The sequence below is a fragment of the Pteropus medius genome, unplaced genomic scaffold (assembly GCF_902729225.1).
Source record: "Pteropus medius unplaced genomic scaffold, Ma_sr-lr_union100, whole genome shotgun sequence".
NCBI lineage: Eukaryota > Metazoa > Chordata > Mammalia > Chiroptera > Pteropodidae > Pteropus > Pteropus medius.
Window position 1 is genome coordinate 4614429 of NW_024340701.1, and position 19891 is coordinate 4634319.

General features: G+C 33.9%; 1 protein-coding gene and 1 pseudogene across 1 annotated transcript in view; one reads left to right on the forward strand and one right to left on the reverse strand.

Moving 5' to 3' along the window:
* Window positions 1-19891, reverse strand: part of AGBL4 (AGBL carboxypeptidase 4) — a 1011660-nt gene that overhangs the window by 620454 nt on the left and 371315 nt on the right. The gene's annotated exons all lie outside the window — the stretch shown is intronic.
* Window positions 4706-4824, forward strand: LOC120580960 (uncharacterized; annotated as a pseudogene).

Below are 19891 nucleotides of genomic sequence, written 5' to 3' on the forward strand. Positions count from 1 at the left end.
AGTGCGGAAAGAAGGAGGAAAGGAAAGAAGGAAAACAGATTTCCCCTTAAAGAATTAAATTCGGTATAAATACATTTTATTGTTCAATCTAAAATTCCATACAGATGAACAGTCATGGACCCCAGTCTGAAGCACTTAGCTAAAAAACTGGTGAGAATTTATCACCTGAAGAATCCTTGACATGGTGACTGAAAAAGACAGGCAGGTACAGAGGAGAGATCCGGAGGTCACCTGGTTACAGATGGTTATCATTGTTCAATTCTGCCTATAATATAGATAGGTGTGTGAGACTTGGAAAATAGACAGAGGTCACAAAGAAATTTCATCCTGATCACACCCTGAACCACTTAATTTTTATCCAATAGCCCACAAGTGGCAGGTAGGATGAAGGATATTTTAGTTCTGCCATCTGTCCAAAATGATTCTCTGTTGTTCCCCTCAATTAACTCCATGTTCTGTATCTGAAAATATGGGAAATACCTAATCAGTAGGGTTATTGAGAAAATAAAAATTAAAATAAGCCGTGTATATAATGGTACTTTTTATATTATAAATCAAATTACAGATGTCAGACATTATTATTAAAAATGTTTTTCAGAATTATTTTCAACAATGGACTTTCCTCAAATGCCAGCATATCATGAAATTAGGATCTAGTCTAAACTCTTATATTTATTATAACCTTATGTGACAAGATATATAAATATTAAATATTGACAAATATATATATTATCCTTATTGAGCTTACTAAATTTTTAGTAAGTTACACTAAATTTACTAACTGCACTGACATTTACGGAGCATCTTTTACGTGCAGAGACTATTCTAAGTGCTTTATAGATATTAACTAATTTAATCCTCACAATGCTATAAAATAGGTACCGTTGTCCTCATTTTACAGAAGGGACAATGAAGCTAGAGAAGTTAACCAAAAGTTATTTTTATGAGAGCTGATACATGAACCCAAGCAGTCTGGCTCCAATCTCAACTTGTACAGCAAACTACATTTAAAATTATTTCATTTTAATTTCTGATATTACACTGGCATTTACTTTAAGTTTCTCTTTAATTCAATCGACTAACATGTCCAATGAGTTACATACAAATTATAAGAAATGTGCCTATTTCTTAAAAGGAAATCAATTCATCATTTATGATGTCATTAAAGGAGATCAGAAGAATACGATTAACATTTCTTATTACGTAGTTGATATTTTCATCATTGGTCTCAGAAAATAATAGAAATTCATTATTCTTATTGGCACACAATTGAGGTAGGTTCAGAATTCATCTTTTGGGTCCCCCTTACCCAGGTTAGTATCAGGCCCTTCCATTCTGCTTGCTAAAGATTTAATATTTCTGCCTCCCCCACCTCTAAATTTATATGATGAAGTCCTAACCCTCAAGGTGATAGAATTAGGATGTAAGGCCTTTGGGAGATGATGAGGTCATGAATGCACAGCCCTCATAAATGGGATTAGTGCCCTTACAAAAGAAGTCCAAGAAATTTCTGTTGTTCCTTCTGCCATGTGAGGTTACATTGAGAATATGACCATCTATAAGGCAGCAGGTCTCATCAGACACCAAATCTGCTGCTGCCTTGATCTTCCAACCTCCAGAGCTTTAAGAAATATATTTCTGTGGTTTTTAAGCTACACAGTCTATAGTATTTTGTTATAGCAGCCCAAACAGACTAAGACAGAAAATCGGTACCAAAAGTGTAGTACTGCTGTAGTAAATACCTAAAAATATGGAAGTGGCTTTGGAACTGGCTAATGGTCAAGGTTGGAAGAGTTTATAAGTGCATGCTAAAAAAAAAAAAAAAAAGCCTACATTGCTGCGAAGGGACTGTTAAAGGTGATTCTGGTGAGAGCTCAGAAGGAAAAGGGGAGAGCTACAGAGAAAGCTTGTCTTCTTAGAGGATACCAAAGTGTTTATGAACAGAATGTTGGTAGGAGTATGAATAATAAAGGTCATTCTGATGAAGTCTCAGACAGAAATGAGGAACAGCTCATTGGAAACTGGAAGAAAGGTGATCCTTGTTATGAAGTGGAAAAGAACTTGGATGAATTGTGTTTGTGTCCTACTGTTTTGTTGAGAGTAGAACTTGTAAGCAATAAAATTAGTTATTTGGCTGAGGAAGTATCTAAGCAAAGTGTTAAAAGAGTGGCCTGATTCTCCTAACAATTTATGGCAAAATGCAAGGAGAGAAATTACTTAAAAACAGAGTTGTTAATCAGAAGGGAAACAGACTGGAAAATTTGGAAAATTCTTAGCCTATTCATATTGAAAAGAATGAGAAAGAAGCTTATTTAGGAGAGAACAAAGGCTATAGTCAAATTTGATAAGAAGATTAGTATGGATCGCCATCTAAACAGATGCCAGAAGCTATTGTCCAAAACAATGGAAGAATGACCCTGAATGTTATCAGATCATTGAGACTGCCCTTTCCATCACAAGCCCAGAGTACAAAGACCTGCAGGCCAGAACAATTTCAAAGAAGGGGCCTACCCTACTCCTGCCTCACACTGCAGTTCCTGTCATGGTCTCCGCTTCCCATACGCTGCTCTTTTAGTCTGCCTCAGGTATAACTCCAGTGGACCCAGGTGAGACAGTGAACAGCATCCAGCAAAGCATAGGGTGTTGAGGAGAGGGGTGGAGGGCGGGAATCACCTCCATGTAGATTTTGAAGGATGGAGCTGCCTCAAGAGGGAGGTACCAGAGATTAGGCCACCACAGAGAGCCCCCCGCTAGGCACTAGATGGTGGAGTTGTGGGGAAGGCACTGCCTCCAAAACCCCAGACCAGTAGAACCGCCAGCTGCATGTGGTTCCAGCTCAGGGGAGCATCAGAAACACAACTTCATGCCCTGAGACCTACAGCTTGGGCTGCACCCAGCAAAGCCATGGAGGTGGGGCCACCCAGAGCTCTGAGGACAAGGCCACTCAGAGCCTTGGGGGCCTAACCCTTGCCTTAGTGTGTCCAGAAGGTGAGAATTATGCTCCAGGAAGCCTGAAGAGCAGACCCTCAAGTCTAAGATTATTTTCTAGCTTTAAGGTTTTGAACTTGCTGGGAGCCTGTTATTCTTTCTTTTTTTCTATTTCTCCCTTTTAGAACCACTCAAAATGGGCTTCAAGGTTATTAGAACACAGTCAAGTAGTTTCTGTCTCTCTGACCTCATAGTCCATCATTTCTGCCTTGTGTTTTTTTTCATTCTTCTCTCTCTTCAATAGCCTTTTCTACTCAACTACTTGTATGCGAACATCAGAGCCTTCACAAAATGGTGGCTTCTGGCCCAAATAAACCAGACTTTCTAGATGCTTCTCAAGATCAACCAATGAATTATCTAATTTCCAGGGAGAGAAAATGTGACTGGTTCACCCTGGATCAGGTAACTACTTCAAGTCTTCTCAGGAGTTGAGATCACATGATACACAGGGTTGTCTCTTCTAGGCTGTGACAATTCTTCTAGAAGGGTGTGTGGGGGTAGAGAAATATGATGGACATCTTTAATGCAGGATTATTTTTCTGAAAACTTAGTATTACTATTTATTTCCTATTTCTGTTGGAATTGTCTTGAAATCATATCTCTGATTACACAAAGACTGATTATCTTGTGGGGATACAATGGCAATTTTCATCATCATAATCATTTACTGTTTGTCCCATTTTTCAGGTGAGAAAGTGGAGACTAAGAAAGTTTAGATAACTAGCATGAGGGCACAATGAATTCAGATCCTCTACTCTCTCCACTATACATATTACCTCAATGTAGAGGATTCTCTTTGAATGTCCTCAAAATTCACTATTTTGAAGTATGAACATTCAGTACCAGATAAGGCTGAGAAGGAAAATTTCTCTGGAACGAGATTCTCATGTACTCTTGAACCTGGCTATTTTATAATGTATTCTCTTTTGACGAATAGAAATTTCAATATATGGCCAATCTGTCACTTTTCCAAAAGGTTTATCCAAAAATCACTGTCTCTGCCACTGACCACTCCTACCCAGCATGCTGGCCCTCAGCAAGGAGATACAGCTTAGTCTATTCGAAAAACTCCAAAATTGTCTGATGAGGTAAAAGAACATATAAGCCTTTGGAGAGAAAATACTTGGATTAGAATTCTGACTTCATCATATATAATCTCTTTGGCCTCAGCTTCCTCATTTGTAATATAAGTGAAATGACTGATCCCAATCTAATAGGATTAATGTGAAGATTAGAGACAACACAAGTATAATACCTGAAACATTAAATCATATAAATGCATTTATGTTCCCCAAATTTATTCCATTAGTGCTTACGAGTGCTAGTCTACTAGCCTAATAATTCACTAGGTTCTCTATGTGCATTGCTATTATCCTTCAGAGATGCATACCTGCCTCTAGAGCCAGCCATTCTGTTTGCAGGGAATACAATGTTACTTTAATTCCTCCTGGGAACTCTCAACTAGGTCCTATCCCACCCACAAAAAAAAAAAAAAAAAGAATTTAAGAAAGACTTCCAAAGTCTGATAAGAAACATTATCTGTGCTCACATACTTGTGTTAGGACCCATATACAAGTAACATTGCTTTTAATTTTATTATGCTTAAGTCATTTAAAGGCACAAAAACAATATAGCTAAATTTTCTATTGATTATATTAGGCAAAATATACATGTCAAATATTTTTACACGTATTTGGGTGATTTAAAATGTAGATACAACTATGGTCATGCTACCCTGAACAAGCCCGATCTCATCTGATCTTGTAAACTAAGCAGGGTCAGGCCTGGTTAGTACTTGGATGGGAGACCACCTAGGAAGACCAGGTGCAGTGGGCATAAAAAATAAAATAAAGAATTATAAGCTGACAAGGTCCTTGCAATCTGTGACGTCAACCAAGGTCTGCCTTGCCTAAAACATAAAAATAAAATAAAATAAAATAAAATAACAAATAAATAAATGAATAAATAATTATTAAAAAATAATAAAATGTAGATACAAGAGGTAGTCTTTAATATCCATGTAATAATTGGTAAATTTCACTATAACAAAGTCATTAGAGAGTTCTGGAAAAAAGCAAAATGTAAGAGAAAGTATGCTCTCAGGATACTACAGCTGGAAAAGGCCTTAGAAGATTATTTAGTCCTTTTATTTTAATAGCTGGTAAATCAATATCCAGAGAAAATAAATACATCCTAGATGACGTGGCGAATAAATATAGAACTAGGACTATATCCCGTCTTCTTCCTCTTTGTCTACTGTCCTTTATACTAGACAAAGGATTGATAATAGAACGACTTTTTTTCTTCTAACATTTGTATTTAAAGCCTAATCAGCTAGGATACTTAGGGATAGGTGGAGAGAACAGAATGAAAAAAGGTAGCATGGAAACAATGTATAAGATGTATTCTGGGAATAGCAAGTAATGCAAAAAGGCTGAAGTTTAGTCTGAAGTCAGAAGGAGGCTAAGACAATACAAAGCACTGTGTACTAGGCCATATGATAGACACTTTATACAGTTTATATTATATGTTAATCAGAGAGATGGCATCCAGGTTATATCTCTCAGACTATGTATTACTTGGGTATAAATAGGGACCATCTTTATAGGCTGGGTACATGAGTGTTGAGTATAAACTTACTGACAGGCTGATATCAATCAACTCAATCAGATCACCACTGAAAACTAACTGGGAAGATACACTATGATGACTAGCCTAGGTGTAGCAGGAAACACAAAATGCAAATAGGTAGGAAACAAGTTCTAGCCTAGGCTCAACATCCTGTGTGAGCTTTGACAAATTATTTACCTTGCAAAATAATTTAATTGCTATAGTAAACCTTTTCCTACTGTTGATGACAATGCACATTATGTTGTTCAAAATTTCTTATGTACATGGATATCTTAAAGTAGTAGGTTGCAGATTTTAATGAGAATAAGAATCATTTGAGGGGCTCGTAAAAAATGTAGACTCCCATGTGTATCCAAAGAACAAAATATGTTGATACAGTGTGTCTAGAGTGGGGCAGGAATCTATATTAAACAAGACCTTTGATAATTCCAGTATTGATGATCCACAGACCATGTTTTAAGAACTACCTAATTCAACATATTCCTCTCTTTGCCTTGGCTACCAGGAAACATCACTCAGTTTTAAGATTACTCTTCCTTTCATTGCTTATCTCTGGTTATTTTATCCTTGTTTTAATGTGGGTTCTTTGTTGATGTATTTTCATTGTTTTAATGTAAATATCATAATACCACTTCCAGAAGTGGTAGACACAAATAATAAATAAAATTATAGGGTTTTTGAATTTTTCTGGAACACAAAGTTTATTTTAGATGACCTTTATATGACTATCAAATTGAATAATTTCATTATTCTATACTGTAAATAAATGCACTACCAAAATCAATATTAAATATCAAGGACCTACACATACCATGTACTGTTTTGGTGAAGAAAATGAACTCATGAAATTAAGTGCTATAAAAAAAAAAAAAAACATGGAGCAGGGCACAGGGAATGAATGTGGCGAACGAAGTGGGAGTAGAAAATTTTCTTTTATTAAACACAAAGGTTAAAAAATTCTCACTAGAAGATTAGTTATCAGTAAGGATTTAAATGAGGGAAAGAGTATTCCAGACATAGGGAATAGATACAATGATGTCGGGAATACTTAAGAAAGAGCAAGTGACCGATGTGGCAAGAATAGGGTGAGTGAGGAATGAAGTAGTAAGGTCAGAGAAGACAGAGGGACAGATTAAGTAGTTTGTTTTAAATTATTTTAAGATCCTTTTATTCTGAGTAAAGTGGGAAGTTATTGGAGAGTTTTGAGCAAAGGCATGACATCTGACTTATGTTTTAAAAGGATCGTTTTGGCTACTGTTTTAGCTATAGACTATAGGGAGGCAAAAGTAGAAGCAGAAAGACCAATTATGAGACTATCACAGCAATCCAAGAGAGAGATGATAGTGGTTCTCACTCAGGTAGTAGTGGTGGAAAAGCTGATTGGATTTTCTAAAAGATTAGATGTGGGAGGCAAAAATTTAAGAGATATAGGGCTGCTGTTCAGATCTTGCTCTAACTGATCAGAAAATGCTATCTAAATTGTGGTCGTAATCAATGGAACCATATAAGCCTCTCTTTAATATATTTATATAAAACAAACTTTGAAGGATAAGCAGAATTTGATTAAGAGAGAGAGATTCTGATCCTATAGAATTCCTTTAAGCCATTAGGTTGATCCTGCAACACACACGACTCTATGACTATCACAGAATTTCTGGCTTCAAAGGAGAAAGCACATGCTGTTAAGTTGGTTCTTATTTATTTATCACTTCCTATGTGTCAGACACTATTTCAAACACCTCAGAAAATAAAAAAAACTTCTGTAGTACACATTATCATTATTACCCATATTATAAATAAGGTAACTGATGCTCAGACACATTAAGAAATGTGTCATAGGTCATATAGTGAGTAAGCTGAGGAGCTGGAAATTTGCAGCCAGGATCCAAAACTCTCACTCAATCACTGTACTATATTAGCTCTAAAAACTTCTAAGCCTCCAATTTCTCAAATGAAAGTTGGCATAATAATAGAGTCTACTTCATAAGATGGTGGCAAACATAATTAGAATGATTATTTAACCCTCAAATAATAATAAATAGCTATCAGTATTATCACATGATGTTATAGTTGATTAAAAAATTAAGACCATTATTTTTGTTGAGTCCTCACATCATTATTCTCACTTTACAGATTAGTAAATTGAGACTCAATGATGTTTAAATGATTTGCCATGTTACAGAGGTGAGGGGAAGTATTTGATTTCAGATCTCACATCTCTAAGGTCTTTTTTGATTATTCTAATTGCCTCTAAAGGATGAAGGATACAGAGATAATCTGGTGCCTATAATTACCAGAAACATCACTTAAATGCCTTATTAAAAAATAAACAAAAAAATTGTGATTTAAATGGAACCTACATATGAGAGTAAATAGCTTCCCCATATATCAGCAAAATCCAGTTCCAAAACATAATTAAAAAATAAATCTTATGCTCAGGAGCAATAAAAATAGAAACGACCCCCAAATCAACTTAACTAAAAATAAGAACCTGCATAAATAAAGTTACTCAAAATCTAGTATGGACAGAAAAAGATGAAACACACTATGTTCCTGGATAGAGAAAATATTGTTATATGTCAACTCTGCTCAAATTATTCTATAGATTTAACACAACTTCTATGAAAATGCCAAAGATATTTTTAGAATGTAAAAGAGTAATTCCAAAAATCGTCTTTTAAAACACAAGAGAATAGTCAAGAATACTTTTTAATAAAGGGGGACTTATGTTCAAATAATCAAATATATTATAAACTTACAGGTGTTAAAACAATATTCTATTGGTACAGAAAGAGCTATAAATGGAACAGTGCAGAAAGTCCTGAAGAACTCATTCGTTCATTCATTCATTATCCAACAAAAATTTACTGAATATCTACTGTGTGCCAGAAACTATTCCAGGTTCTGTGCATACAGAGAAATAGGAAAATTAAGTTTCTATTCTCAAAAAGTTTATATTCTAGTGATCTACTAATAATGAAAGAATCAACCAAAATGATTTAAAAAATAAGCTTCCTGTGGAGAAAGAATAAATTTTCAACAAAGATGTTGAATAACTGGCTAATCATTGAGAAAGAAGTGAAGTTAGGTTCCTATGTCTGACTTTGTTAACTAAATTAAAGTAGATTAAAGACTAAATGCAGAAGAAGAAGGAAGAGAGGGAAAGCACAGGAGTGAAAGAATAAAAAAAAGCCAAGCCATAGAGCCTTTAAAGAGAGTATAATTGAACAATCAATTATATATTCTTAAAAGAAAAGGGTATTTCTTTGTAACAATAAAGAAGTAAGACTCAAAGAGAAAATTTTATGGATTTGATGATTTGAAAATCAAAACTTCTAAATGTCCAAAATACTATAAAGAAAACCAAAAGAAAAATAACACAGAAAAATACTTGCAATTCTATAAAACAGAAAAAGAGTTAATTTACTCATAATAAAAACCTTTCACTTAAGAGAATAAGAAGATGCTACAGACTGAAGAAAAGTTTTGCAAAGCATATATTAGAAAAAGAACTGGTATCCAAAATAAACAAAGAACTCTTAAAACTCAACAATAAGAAAACAATAACCCAATTAAAAGATGGGCTAGAGATCTAAAAAGGTACGGCACTGAAGAAGATATGGATGGCAAATAAGCATATAAGAAGATGTCAGCATCATACGCCATTAGGGAATTGCAAATTAGAACCATGATGACATACCACTACACACCTATCAGAATGGCCAAAATCCCAAACACTGACAACACCAAATGCTAGATGTGGAGCAATAGGAACTCTCATTCATTACTGCTGAGAGTGCAAAATAGTACAGCCACTTTGGAAGACAGTTTGGAGGTTTCTTACAAAACTAAATGTATTCTTGCCATATGATCCATCAATTATGATCCTTGGTATTTATCCAAATGAGTTGAAAACTTATGACCATATGTTTATAGGAGTTTTATTCATAATTTCCAAAACTTGGAAACAATCAGGATGTCCTTCAATGATGAATAGATAATCTATGGCAATCCATACAATGGAATATTATTCAGTGATAAAGAGATATCAGCTATGAAGTCATGAAAGACATGAAGAAAACTTAAAGGCACATTGCTATGTGAAAGAAGCCAATCTGAAAAGGCTACATACTGTATGATTCCAATTATATGGCACTCTGAAAAAGGCAAAACTATGCAGACAGTAAAAGATCAATGGTTGCTGGGGGTTGGGAGAAGAGAGAGAGAGGGGGATAAGTAGGTGGAGCACAATGGACTTTTAGGGCAGCAAAACTGTTATTCTCTATGAAACTCTAAAGGTGGAAACATGTCATTATACATTTGTCAAAATCCATAGAATATACAACACAAAAAGTGAATCCTAATGTGTAAGTGAACCCTATAATAGACTTTAGTTAATAATTATTTTATCAGTGTTGACACCTCAATTGCAATAAACGTACCACATTAATGCAAGATGCTACATAATAGGGGAATTGGGAAGCAGTGGCAAGGGGCTATATGGTAACTCTGTATTATTCCCTCATTTTTTAAACCTAAAACTGCTAAAAGAAAAAAAGTTTATTAATTTTTAAAAAGCCCCCACAACAACAACAAAAACAACAAAATGAGAGAGAGAGAGAGAAACGAACACAGAAGAGTTGCAAAAGAAAAAAAATCAAAACTATAAATTGTCATTACTCTTACTGAAAATGTCTAACCTAACCAGTAAATAAAGTTAAATCATTAATAAAAGGTTGTTATTTAGTTTAGGAAGTAATCAGAGAGAGAAAAGCTAGCACATTTATAGGCCTCTGGAGAGGATATAAAAAAGCAAAACTTGCAGGGCATTTTATTACTGTGGCTCAAAAGTGTTTTAAATATACATAACCTCAATTCCATATCTGGAAACTTGGCCTAACAAAAGAATCATGGCAAACACAAAACCATGTATTACAGTACTGTTTATTATAGAACTTAATTGTACAACTTGAAAGGATTAATAAAATAAATTTTTGTGCATCGAAACAATTTTCTGAAATTCCTTTAAAAAATATTATACAAAAATATTTAAGATGTGAAAAATATTTAGACCATATTGCCAAGTGGAAGATAAAGGGAGTTTATAAAATAGTTCCATATTATCTAAGAAAAATATGAAAATACGTATGTATATAATTCTTATATACATATGTATATAATTTTACATATGTATGTAAGAATTCTTAAGAAAAAAACATATGTATATAATTTTACTTTTTTTTGTCTGTATATATCCCTATAACTAGCTAGCTGTGGAGAGAAACAAGTAAAATTATACCAACATGCTAACAGTGGTTATTTCTTTTTAACTGGATTATGGGCAATTTTTGTTTTCTTCATTTTAGTTATCTATATTTTCTATAATTTCTGCAAGTAATATGCATTGCATTTATAATAAGAAAAAATATAATGTAGTAGCTAAGAGAAAATGTTCTGGAGTTATTCTGGCTATAATTTGAGATAGTTACTTTGCCTTTCTAAGCTTCAAGTTTGCACCTATGTAGAATAAAAATATTAGTTATTTTGAGGAATAAATGTGATAATGTCTGTTAAGTATTTGACATAGTGCATGTCCCACAATAAATGATCAATAAATATTAATCATATATCATCATCATTTTTATAAAAGGAGCTGAGAATTAAGAGACAGGACCAAAGCCCATTACTTCTACTGAGACATTATACCCAGAACTGAGAGGAAGTGAGAAATAGGCTTAGAGATTACCACAATTATACAATAAAACAATGGCTAACCCAACTGGGCTTTTGATTTTGTGACCATAAATGTCTCAATGCAAATTAAGAAAACAATCTCCAAACAAATCAAAGCAGACACAAGAGCAGGCAGAAGTCTTTGTATTGCTTCAGTTATATAGTGATAATTAAAAGCAGACATTTGAAATACCCACTCCAAAAATCTAGCACCTTTAATATAAGATAATATAACACTGAACTTTGTAAAGACGTCAGCTTCACCTAATAGTATAATTACTGGATATGTCTTGCTGTTATCAGGATTTTTGTGTAGATATAATCTTACTTCAATTTCTAATTCTTTACGTCAAAAAATAATTTAAAACCATATCACCAAAAAAGTCAATTAGTTCATTATAAACTATAATAATATATTTTCTTCCATTTCCAGATGAGTAACTGCTCAGTGCCATTGGGCAAATGCAAGAAAACTGATTAGCCAACAAAACGAAAAATAGAGCTAACTCATCAGCTTTGTAAAGTGACCAAAAAAAGTTTTTTTGAAGTTACGGAAACCTAGAATCAAATTCCAGTAAGTCCCTCTTCTATATACCTATAACCTTTACATAGCTGTGTAATCTTGGGCAAGTTACTTAATCTTCCCGAGCCTCAAATGTAAATTCAGAATAAAGCTTCTGTTCATCCCACTATTAGTACTTGGAGACCACATAAATGCATTAGTTTATTGACAGGTATACAAACATGGGATATTTAAATGCAAAAGACAGTCATGATGATGATGATGATAAGCGCGGGATGTACTATATGTATTCTAAAAGTGTTAAACACATAAACTTAATCCTTTTAATAACCCAAAGAGTAGGAAACTGAAGCACAGAGAGTTTAGGTAATTTTTACAAGGTAAAAGCTAGTAAGCCAGACTGAAAGGCAGGCAGTCTAGGTTCATGGTTTGTATTCTTAATCATTAGACCATAGAGCCACTCTGTCGCAATTAGTCTGATCTTATACATGAAGCTGTGTTCCTAAGGCATTTGAAAATGCATTGTCTTAGATGTGTCTTGCTTGTGCGAAATTAATTTTTCCTTGTGATATGTGATTCTGCCTACTTTTTCCAATTTGCCCCATCTTCATGAACTGAACTAAGATCTAGAGAGAGAGAAGAAAGATAGAGAGTTGAGGTCTAATTGCCTTCAAAGGCTATGTCAACACCATACCTGCTAGACTTGATTTAGGGGAAAATACAAGGTTAGATTTTTCCCTGATTATAAAAAATAATGATAACAGCTTTTATTTATGAAGTATGTATGGACTATGCTAAGCACTTTATATGCATGATCTCATTTAATTCTCATGACAATCCATTATAATCAGTATTTCTAGCCCATGTTACAGTTAGAAAAACTGAGGCTTAGAGAAGTTAACTAGCTTGTCCAAATCTGCATAGCTAGTAAATGGCAAAATGAGGGTATGAACTCAACTCGGTTTGATCCAGGTGCTGTTAAACATTACCTTGTTTCACTATCACACCAAGTTATGTGGAATTTGAGATGGAGCTGGATACAGTGGGCCAGGGCTGAGAAGCTGATTAAGGAGGGCCATGACCGTAGAGATCTAGAATAACTGGAATCTATCATGTTTAGATCTACTTAGAGGTGGACCACGTTAAAAAAAAAAAAATGGTATAGAATAGAGTTTTAAAAACCCAAATAAGAATTCAAAAGTGGTTTGTCCATGCCTGACTTTGCATTAGTTTCTTTTTTAGTACAAAAATATTTTACTGTAAAAAAAAAACAAAAATAAAAAATCCAAACAGAACAATAAAACAAAGTAGGAAAAAAATAAAATATGGTCCAAATGGCTAAAAAGAAACACTTAACACTTTAATGTAACACTGATATATTTTTCTCTAAAGATAAATGTTGTGTCACCTAATAAAAAATACAAAGCATTTTGCCAGGCTATTTTATACTCCTCCAAAATATTATCTTTTCCATTCTCTTCCTGATTCTTGGTTACATCTTGGATGTAAGTGGCTTAATAGTAGTGACCTAAAGAAAGTAAGAAATTTGCAGGGAAACCTGTCCCTGACTGAATCCAAATCAAAGATATTAGGTTTACTTTACTGTTGGCAAATAGTTTGTTTCCAGTGCTTTTTTCTTTGATGGCTAAGCGAATAAAGGAAGGAATGAGTGTGAGTATGGACACCATCCATCTCCATTCAACCACTAAGTTGTCCAGTTAATTCAAACATAGATTTTGGGTTCATGCATGGTAAGCAGATGTTACTTCATAAGTCTATGTACTACTTCCTGAATATATAAATATATCTGAAAACATTTCCATTCTGTTGCCACTACCACTTCTTCTCACCACTTCTCTTATGGATTATTGTACTTGTCTCTTATTTCATACTTTCTAATATATCCTCTGCTGATACCAGAGTGATACTCTTAAAATGAAATTTTCTTCTTCCTATCCTTCCCTATCGTCAGCACCTAATTACAGTGTCTGGTAAAAGCAATGACTGAAATACTGACTAAATGAACAAATGAAAAGAAACAGTAGGAACACAAATGTGTGGTTGAAAAAAAGCGGTTTCTTTGTCTCCAATATGAAGATAATACAACAGCCTACATTACATGGCGGCTGTGAGCACTATATGAGATAGAAATAAATTTCTGCTTCAGTCAAATTGAGTAACAGAAACCAGATTTATACCCCTGCATGAAGAAACTAAAACACTGGACAAAATATATGAAACAATGGCTTGCAAGACATTGGCGGTCAGGCAATGAAGGACATTGTTCATGGAAATGTAGATGGTAGGACCATTAACATTTGGCAGTTTCCTAAATAACTAAACATTCACCTACCATCTGACTTAGTTATTCCTTCCTTAGGCATTTACACAAGAGAAATGAAAACATATATACATACAAAGATTTGCACATGAATGTTCATAGTAGCTTTATTTGTAATAACTAAAATCTGGTGGGGGGGGCTCTCAAATGTCTATCAACGGATGAAAATATAAACAAATTGTAATATGTCTATGTAATAGAATATATGTATAAAATATATATAAAAAGGGAATGAAATATTGATACATGCAATATTGATGAATCTCAACATAATTATGCTGAGTGAAAGAAGCCAGATAGAGTACATAGTACATCTGAAACTAATATAAATAATATTGAACATCAACTGTAATTGAAAAATAAAAAAAAGAAATAAAAATATATTTTTAAAAAGATTATATAGTGTATAATTCCCTTTATATAAAACTTTAGAAAACCAAAAACTAATTTATAGTGAGTTAAAGATTAGTAGTTGACTGGAGAGGAGATGGTTTCATAAATGTGCATACATCAAAATATCAAATTGTATATGATTTATTTTATGTCAGTAACATCTCAATATAGTTGCTGTTAAAAGTGATAAAGGACAATGTAAAGAATATAACATGGTGCCTATCACATAGTAAGTACTCAATAAATGTTATTTATTATTATTATTAAAGTACAATAAGATTAAAAATTCCATCTATTACACTATTAAAACTGGCATCAGATTTCCTTTCATGCTTGGGAAAATAAATAAGTTTAGGTATATGTAAAAACTAGATGGCAAAAGCCTAAGCAATGAAAACAAGATAGTTGTAGGGTTCAACGTCAACAAATGAGAGGAATTTGAGTTTTACACTCAAGTAGATAGAGAAAGAAACTACAGAGATGGTGGTAAGCATAGATAAGGATAATTACATGCAGTTAAGAGGCTAATAATTCCCTTGCAGTGTAGTGATTGAATAATATTTTAAGACAAGAAGCTGTTTAGTTTTCATTTTTTGTAATGTAAATCCTTTCTCTTATACTTCTAACTTTAACTCTAATATACTTAATAAATACTTTAGGAGAATTGTGGTGTTGGTTTTATGTAATGTGTATGTGTGTACATCAGTTAAAAAAATATGTATGGCTACAAGAAACAAGAAAAATAATCACAATGTATTAAATACAATAAAAGTTTATTTTTTTCTCATATAAAAGAAATCTGGAATTAGGTACTCCAATGGTGACCCTACCATTATCAAAATCTAGTTTTTTCTATTTTGCTACCCATCATATTCAGCCTGCTACCTCATGATTCATGATAGCTACTCAAACTTCATCCAATATGTTCTATATTCCAGCCTTGAGGAAAGAGAAAGACAAAGCATGCTATGACTTCCTTTAAGGAACTTGCTTCCCAAAAAGATGCACGCTCTTCTTATATTTCTCTAGCTAAAAGGCAGTATGGAGATTGCAGTTTCTCTCCCCACCACCCCAGGAGTGATGTACACAAATAAAATTAGGAGTTTTACTACTAAAGAAGAAGAAGATGAGAATGAAAAGTAAAGTAGCTATCTCTGCCATGGTGTGTAAAGTGAGAAAGGAAATTTTACATATGATTCAATACAGTGTGAAACAGAGGCAATACATACATGTAAGAACCCAGAGGTAGAGATGGCCATGAAAATGTGAAGTCTTCTCTGAGGAAAATGTACAGAAGTCTCATACAGTTCTTATACTGCCACAGAGTGTAGAATAATAGGTGTAGAACAGGAATTTAAATTACTCTTAGCCATGTTTCAATAGCTGAGAGACACTCCCTCACCACCCCACCCCAAAATATAATTATCATCTTGGTTATAAAAATACTTTGGTGAGGAGAGTAGCTCAGAATAAATAATTTCTACGCTAGAATGGGAGCATAATTTTACTAGTGCTATCTCTGAAGTCTGAATTCGTCAAGACCTGCAGAACCGACTTGATCCCTCCTGCCTTCCACCACATCCCAGGACCAAATTTATTGCCTGAAATTGGGAATTAATACTATATCCGTATCCCCTAGCACAGCTTCTGGTATATAGTAAGTGCTCAATACTTATTGACTAAGTTAAATTGAAAAAAAATTATCTATCTATCTATCATCTATCTATCTATCTATCTATCTATCTATCTATCTATCTATCTATCTATCTAGCTATCTATCTATCTATGAAGATGTAGACTAAGAACCCGTAATAACATAACATAACCTATGTTATAACCTATGACCCAACAATCCCACTTCTAGATATATGACTTGGAGAAATGTTCACATGCAAACAAAAATTGTTACATACAAATGCCAGTGCAGCATTATTTGTAATGTCAAAAACTTGGAAACTTCCTTAATGCCCATTCATAGGGAAATGGGTTTATAATATGGTATTTTCACCTGATGGGATAATAGCAAAGTGGTCGAGATTTCTATTGCTCACTGTATTATCTTCTGGACATACTTCTATACCTACTTTGTATTTAGGTGGGGTCATATGATTATTTCTGGCCAATTACTCATGAATGAAAATGACAATTCTGCATTGAAGCATTTAATTGCTTGTGTGAAACCCTATAGCTTTCTTTTTTCCTGCTGTGGTAAGCAACGAGGCCTTGATTCTCAGATGGTGTGCTGCCAAGATGGTAAAGCCTTTCTAACCTAGGCCCTGAGTGAATATGAAGAGCAGAGCATGCCACTGATCCATGCTGGTTATACAGCAGGAGTGAGAAATGAACATTTGTTGTACTAAATAAGGGGACCTAGCTTATCCTAAGAAAAAATAATTAAGAGGCATAGACTAGAGCATAGCTAGTGTCAGTTCCCAAAACTAAACAGTCCTCAATAATATAATATTGAGAAAAGATAAAAAGGCAAATTTTAGAATAATTTGTATAGGATGATATTTTTATAAATCCAAAACATGCACAAATAGAAAAAATACTAGAAGATTTAATATGGATGTAAATAAATGATATAAAACAGCACAAAAATGGACAAGAAGGAAACATACCCCCTTTAGTGTTTAGTGAATGAGAATGAGAAATGAGACTTGCTTTTTTTTTTAATAAAATAGGTATCTATAGCTATATGTATGTGGGCAGTTAAATGTTGTTCCCCTAGAATTTATGTCCACATCCAAATCCCTGGAACTCATGAATGTTACTTTATTTGGGAAAAGGGTCTTTGCCGATCCTGAGATAAAATAATTTCGATTACCCAGTGTATCCTAAATCTAATAAGTGTCCTTATCAGAAACAGAATAGGAGAAAACACACACAGAAGAGGAGAAGGTGATGATGAGAGGACTACAGAGATTGGTGTCACGTAGTCAACTAGCCAAAGAAGCCAAGGAGCGCCTGGAGAAATGAGAAGCTAAAAGAGGGGAGGAAGGAGCCTCCCCTAGAGCCTCCAGAGTGAGAGTGGCCCTTGATTTCATGTTAATTTTACACTTCTCACCTCCATTACTCTGAGAGAATAAATTTTTTGTTGTTTTAAGCTACCAGTTGGTGGTAATTTGTTGCAGCGGCCTGAGAAAACAAATATAACCTGCAATGTCCCCTTTCTTTAAAATAAAAATACTGGAAGCAAACAAACATGGAAGTAAATATTAATGGCTCTGAATTCTGGGTGGGAAGCAAAGGTGTTTATAATGTTGATCCTTGCATTTTCCAACATCTTTTCAATTTCTCACAATAAAAATTTTTAATGAATTATAGGGGTTACAGATTAAATAAATTATAGTTAGTTGTATATCTCTCTTAAGTTTTGTGAATGCTTAAAACCCCGAGAAAAGAAACATTTTGGGTTGTTAAGTAAAACCCCATTATGGGTAGTTCATCATTACAGAGACTTTTGAGGCCCTTGACAACTGACCTCCATCTCATTTCAGAGTCATTTCCTATATTCTACAACTTCCTGAGACATACCTCATGTTCTAGATTACTATACTTTGGCAGACAGGACATTTTTAAGTCTTCTTATCTTTGCTCCTGTTGTTTCCTTCAGTTAGAATGGCCCCTAAGGCCTGGGAACTCCACTTTCTTCTTTTAGAACCAGTTCAAATGACACCCTTCAATGAAACCTTCCCTGATTCTTTAGATAGTACTAATTTATTCCTCTTTTGTGTCCCATTCACATATAGTTCATAATGAATTTTCATATTTGTCACTTTATTGTAATCAATATTTCTTTGTCTGTCTTTGCCTATTTGTAGAGTTAGTCAAAATTCTAATTAATTATATTTACACCCTCAATAACTAACACAGTGCCTGACACAGATAGCACCCACTGAATGTTAACTGAATAAATACATGAATTAATGACTTTATTTCATAATTCTGTGCTTCTGACCCTGAACTTCTGTATGTTCTAAACATAATAAGCTATTGTTAATTTAAGGGAAAGATCTGCAGAAAGGCAAATTAACCCAGATAGACCCCCAAAGTAATTTCTCTCCAACAGTATTAATCATCAGAGAATCCCTTCTTAACCCCTCTACCACAACAGAAGAAAAAAGAAAAACTAACTGCAGAGTTGCTTTGTCAACAGAAAACTCATCTCACTTCTTGGCTATGATCCCATATTCGCTGCACTGAGTTCAGCCCAGTAAACAATACTGTAAATGGCATCCTGAGTCACTCTCTGACAGAGCTTGGCACTATCTCCAGCAGCCTGACCTACAACTTATATTCTAACAAATTTGAGCCATTTTTGTTTACTTTATTAGAGGGAGATAGAGAAAGAGAATATACTAACTATTCCTTTCCACTTGGCAGCAAGGTTGTCTGGAGGACTTCCCAAATGTCCATATTTTAGAGGACATTAGAAAGTAATAAATTTGTCTACTTAAAATAAAGTGAGTCCTAGAAGAGCAGGCATATAGGAATGACCTTAGGCAGTCTAGAACCAAGAGAAAAATCACATTATCTAACCCCATCCCTCCATCTTTACATCCACCAAGAAGATTAATATGTAGCTCCAATTAGCTTCTCCTCTACTCAGAAGTCTTCACTGACCACTCTTATTTATTCATTTCTCAACACTTCTAACATTAGTCTCAATCTTTATATCCAGTGCCTATCACAATAAGTGGCACACAGTGGGAATCTCAATGGAAATATTTGTTGAATGAATGAATGTTCATACAGGCCTTATGTCAGGCATATAAGGAGGAGAAAGGAGAAATATTGTCAAGTTGAATCCCATGTACAAATATAATCTCAAGGATTTTATCCATAACTTTCTCTTGTTGTATCAATAGTTACTTTGCAATTTCACTTTTTTCTTTTTTATTGAAGATAACTTGCATACAATAAAGCACAAAAAGCTTAAGTGTATAGCTCAGTAAATTTTTACAAATGTCTGCTTCCTAAAAAAAAATAAGAATCTTATGATCATTTAATCTCACTCCTTTCTACCTTTTTACAATTGCCAAATATATTATTTCTATCTATGTCATGACATCCAGAAGACATTATTATCACTATTATTTTAAATAATTAATACATTTATCCTTTTCTATTTTCTTTATATATTTACTCTTTTCTATTGTTTTTTATTCCTTCCCACAGTTCTGAGAATTTTTGAGAATTTATGATGTTTATTCACTGATTCAAGAAACTCAAACAGAGTAAATTTAAGCAGGATAAATACAAAGAAAGCCACCCTCAGG